This window comes from Malurus melanocephalus, unplaced genomic scaffold, assembly GCF_030028575.1.
Source record: "Malurus melanocephalus ecotype Western Australia unplaced genomic scaffold, MMel_1.1 scaffold_293, whole genome shotgun sequence".
In the NCBI taxonomy this organism is placed as follows: Eukaryota; Metazoa; Chordata; class Aves; order Passeriformes; family Maluridae; genus Malurus; species Malurus melanocephalus.
In genome coordinates, this window is record NW_026623525.1 from 518,692 (window position 1) to 523,762 (window position 5,071).

Sequence of the window (5,071 nt, forward strand, 5' to 3'; positions counted from 1 at the left end):
AGCCTCCTCTAAAAGGGGGTTTCAGGAACATCTGCAATACAGAGGCACCTCAGGTTCCAAATGTGTGCTGCTTGTGTCCATTTTCCTGGAAAACTTATAATTTTTTGTGAATTCAGATTTAGTGGTAACTATTTGAATGGATTGTTGGGGTGTAAACTAGAAATACCATGGAACATGTTCTCCAGGTGTATGTCAGCYCAACACCACTTTATTTTTGTATGTATATGAGATTCCCTGTGGAYGTGCACTTGCTTATAATGTATATTCCTAAGAGAATATTTTTAAAAGCACATTTTTTTTGCATGTACATTTATATTAGGTGAAGGGATGGTAAACATATTAACATATTTGAAGACTTACCCCAGAATAAGGAGAACTGTTATAGTTGTTCTTGAAGTTTTGCTATGTTCTGTTCTATTCATGAAGGGAGGGCATCACCACGGCTGGGACTAGTGGCATGCACAAAGAAGCAGGAAACCTCCTAACACTAATATTATTTCTATTAACTTGGGAAAAACATCCATTTTCTTCCAGGAGAACAATGGGCAAAAGGTYCTGTCTGAGTARGAAACTGGTTCCKTTGCCTAATGCTTTGTATTGCCCCTTCAGTGAAAAGGAAAGAAAAAGCCTTTTTCTAKTGACAAAARAAGGTTATATACACACATATGTKTGTGTCTGTGTGTGTGCATGGGCATAGAGGARTAGCCACTGGTGTGATGACACAGAAAGGGGACCCCAGCAGAGACTGGTCCCACATAACTCAGTTTATCTAGATCCACTTGCTGCAGGAGCACCAGCCTGRCATAAATCTGTGGCAGCAGCAGCAGCAACATTGGAGAAAAGCCACCCCCTTCCCCTGGGACATCCTGCAACAGTCCATGTCCCACATGAGGTGGAGACACCCTTGGAACAGTGTGTGACCCAAGCTCTGTCACAACAACAAATCCTCCTGGCAGCAGATACTCTTTAAAAGATGCAACACCTCGAATCCAGTGAGCCAAGTGCCTCTACCTGATGATGGAGAAGCAGATCTCCTGTGTGAGCAARGGATGCAGATTTCCATTAACTGGTGTTGCCTCCCAGAACCCAGATGCAGTGCTGGGCTCATGCTGCTGCCTGTAAGGACAGTGATGGTCTGGGTAAAACATCTGTGGGGATGCCAGGACAGGTTAGAGAAGCAGAACTGCTGCCTGCAAGGACAGTGATGGTCTGGGTGGACCATCTGTGGGGATGCCAGGGACAGGTTAGAGAGGCAGAACAGTTTCCAGCAAGGGGGAGCACACAGGGAGCAGCCTTGGCAGGAGATGCACATCAGGGAAAAGGGAAATGAGTTAACAGCCATACATTTGATACTTGATACCCTTCCCGTGTATGTCATGCAGCAGGAATGTTATGGAAAGAGTGAGGATATTCCACATCAGCAGGATAGAGAGTATCCAATGGAGAGGAAGGAGCGATTTGCCAGAAGCAGCACAATTCCCTCCAGAAATTGCTGCAGTACCTTGTCCAGCCCACACTAAAGGCATTGCAGGGGTTRGCAGAGGCAATGCCCCAGGTGATGGATGCACTGTGAAGGAGCAGCCAGGAAGCCCCTAGGACGATGTACCCCTGTGACTCTATCTAATGGCTTCTAGAGTGAAAGGCCCAATTTGACAGAATTTCAAACTATGTATGGGAAGGACAGCTCAACAGAAGGAAAGAGGTGACTGGAAAAGTGGGAGGMAACTCAAAATGATGATGGAATATGGTCAGCTGGAGAAAAACTGATCTGCCAAAGAAATGTTTACTCACTGTGGTGAGACCATTTCAGGGTAAGGCCCGTGGAGGGACAGAAATTGTGGGCAGCTCCAGGAATTCATGCTGCTGAGAAATGAATTAGTAATAGCTGCCTGASTTGCCCAAAGCTCTCGTGTAACAGACCAAGCTCAGAGTAAGGATGGTGACCATGGGTCTGTGTCCCTTTCCAGTGGCTGTGAACACGTCACCTCCAGCTGGGGACAGGCATTTGCTGGCAATGGTACATCAGTTGCCAAAATGAAGGACTGACACAGGAGGAGCAGTAAATGCCAGGCTAAAGGAGGTTATACCTGATACTCAGGGCTACAGAGCTTATTGAAACAGACAGARGTGCTCATTTTACAGCAAACWTATTCCAKCAGCTGTACAAGGCTTTASGGAGAGWCAGGAAATTAYACACACCACATCACTCACAGTCTTCAGGACAAGTAGAGAGAATTAATAGAACATTAAAAGAAAATAGAGTGAAAATATGCAAGCACACTAATCTGAAATGGCCAGAAGCCATAAATTTGGCTCTATGGAATACTCTGACATGTCACTGTTCCTGAAGGTGTTCAGGAAAACAYTGGATGGGGCACTCATTGCTCTAGTCTAGTAGACAAGGTGGTGCTTGATCAAAGRTTGGACTCRRTGGTCTCAGAGGTCTTTTTCARCCTTAATAATTCTGTCATTCTGTTATCAATCAGTTGATAAATAACTGAGTTCTGAGAATCCTTTGTGATTTTGTGTTGGTAATCTTYTAAGTATTTGTGCACAGGAATCTATGTTGTACTTCACCTGTTGGCCTTAATTCTGTTATGCTTTTTGCTTGTGGTAATGTTGTCTATAAGGGCAGTACCCAAATGCCTTGAAAGTTCTTTCTTCTTTTCTACAGTCACGCAGGGCCTGTAGGGTCACTGGAGCCACCGCTGCAAAGGGTCTTTGATCCCTTAAGTGACAGTCAGGGGCAGTGCCARTGGGACTCCCCAGAGCAGGATCTGCATTGTTGGACATTTCCTTACCAGTTTACTGACCCAGGTGGGAGCTCAGGCCACTGCCCTGGAAGCTTGATGGCCTGTGTCAAATTTGAGGACGTGGAATTTACAGAAAGGTTCTGCAAATGTGTTGCCCCATCAGTGACACATATCTGGTTTTGGTGACACGATTCTGATTCTCCAATGCAAAACACCACGAGCTGGGGGGACTCCCAGATGTGAAGAATGTGGGACTATGGGCTCATGTTTCACCCCACATTGCCCCAGAACAGCATCTCTCTTCTAACACCATGTCATCATTCTCCACTCTCTGCAGGACATGTTAAAACCCTGTCCAGGRTATTTTGGAGATGGACAGCACTCACAATGGTACCACCATCATCTATTGCTCTTTAAAACTCATGGCAAGAACTCCCAGGCACTGGAAGAAGAGAAGAAGTGATTTCCATCCAAACTGATGAAAAATAGCTTTGCTGGCTATTTAGGCCTTCCTCCATCAGTGTTCAGTTCAGAACCAATTAATTTATTTTTGATAATGAAACAAAGATGTTTTAGTTCTMCTGTGTAGAGTAAATCAAGGGAAGCAACGACCAGCAAGGAGCCACCCTCCTCTCCCTCCTGTCACACAGCCACTCACTGGATGCAGCATTATCAGCTGTGGGAAACTCAGCATTGCAGAGCAGCCCTTCCTAGGAGATTCTGCATCCAACATCTTCCAGTGCTGGTCCTCCTGATGCTGTTTAATTGTTCATCACTGGATGCTCAACACCCCTGGGTGTACTCCAGGTACCACCCACCAGGGCATTTCGCTGGGGTCCTGCAGGAACAGGAACAGCTCAACAGGAGAAAGGGGTAATGCCTTCCTGCCCATCCTGGTGCTAAAACTCCCTTTGGCATGGGAAGGATTAAAAGTCCGATYCTCCATGCTGCATGTGAGCACCAAAAACCCTAAGAAAAGCTTTCCTCCCCACTCCTTCAGCAATCACTGCCTGTCACAGAGGAGCAACTGGCCCAATCAATTGCCAGGCTGGAGCTGCATCTTCCCAAGAATTTTTGGCTTTCCTTCCCTGCTGCTTCTATTGCCTGATATGCAACAGAGATACCGAGATACCTTGGCAGTGGGATTGCAGGTTGCTTGCCCCACGTTGGTTGTCACCCATTCTCAGAGCCTGGCTGTCATTGAGCTGGACACCCTGCCAAGCTGTCAGTCTGGCTGCTGCCTCTTCATCTGCCCTCACTCTTTTAATAGCACTTATTTTTGGGAAATCACACCATGATCCTGCCTGTCCAGGGTGTTCAGGTGTCTGGGRGAAGCTGAGGGCAGCTCAGTGCCACTGGGCCTGGAGGGTCAGAATCTCTCCCTACCTCGACATTGCTCCCACTCTGAGCATCTCCCAAGGCAGGCAAAAACAAGTCCAAAGCCAATCTTTTCCTCACCAATGTCTCAATCTTGCTGCTGCTCCTTCTGTGATACTGCAGACCCACTGATCCTTTAGCTGGGTAAAAACTCCTCCAGGGAGGAAAGTAGGGCAGACCTGTCGTAATGAGCACAGCCTACAACGGGAGAAATGTGTGATGAGCAGAGCCTGCACATTACAGAGGGAAGGAGGGARTCGGTGTAACCCTGCCAGGGTTGGTCCAAATGCAGCCAAAGGTCTCAGGCCAGCGATGGGACATTGGTGAGCACAGGTTGTGTGGGGTCACGAGGAGGGAGTCACCAGGGCAGCAGGGACACCCTTGGGCTCCCCGAATGGCTCTGTGAGACTGGTGCTACAGCCTGCACAGCGTTCCCAGGATGAGTTGCTGCAACTCAGCCATCGGGAAGGCAAAGCATGTCCCACTTGGAGCCCACGAAGTGAGGCGAATGGTGTTGCTCCATCACTGCCCGAGTGACCACGCGGTCCCTGGCTGTGGTCAGTGCTCCGTTCAGGAAACTGCCTAGAGCCGTGCCAGGGGAAGAAGGGGAAACGTTTTCCCTGAACAGTTGTGTCACCGTACAGGCATGTTTTTGCCAGAACAGCCTTTTCAGCTCGTGTTTAGCAGGAAGGTGGAGCTGGGAGCGCTGAGCGGAGCAGGGAGCAGCCGAAGGGGTAAGAGACAGATCCCAAAGCCAGGGAAAAGGGGGTAGCAGCTGCCTTGAACCTGTGTTTTTCTGTCTGGAATTTCTGTGAGTTACAATTTTAAAATTGTCTCTTCRKTGSCCTCGTAGGTGGCTGGTGGTTCAGCACCTGTGGCCATGCCAACCTGAATGGGAAATACTTCCGCTCCATCCCCCGGCAGAGGCACGAGCGCAAGCA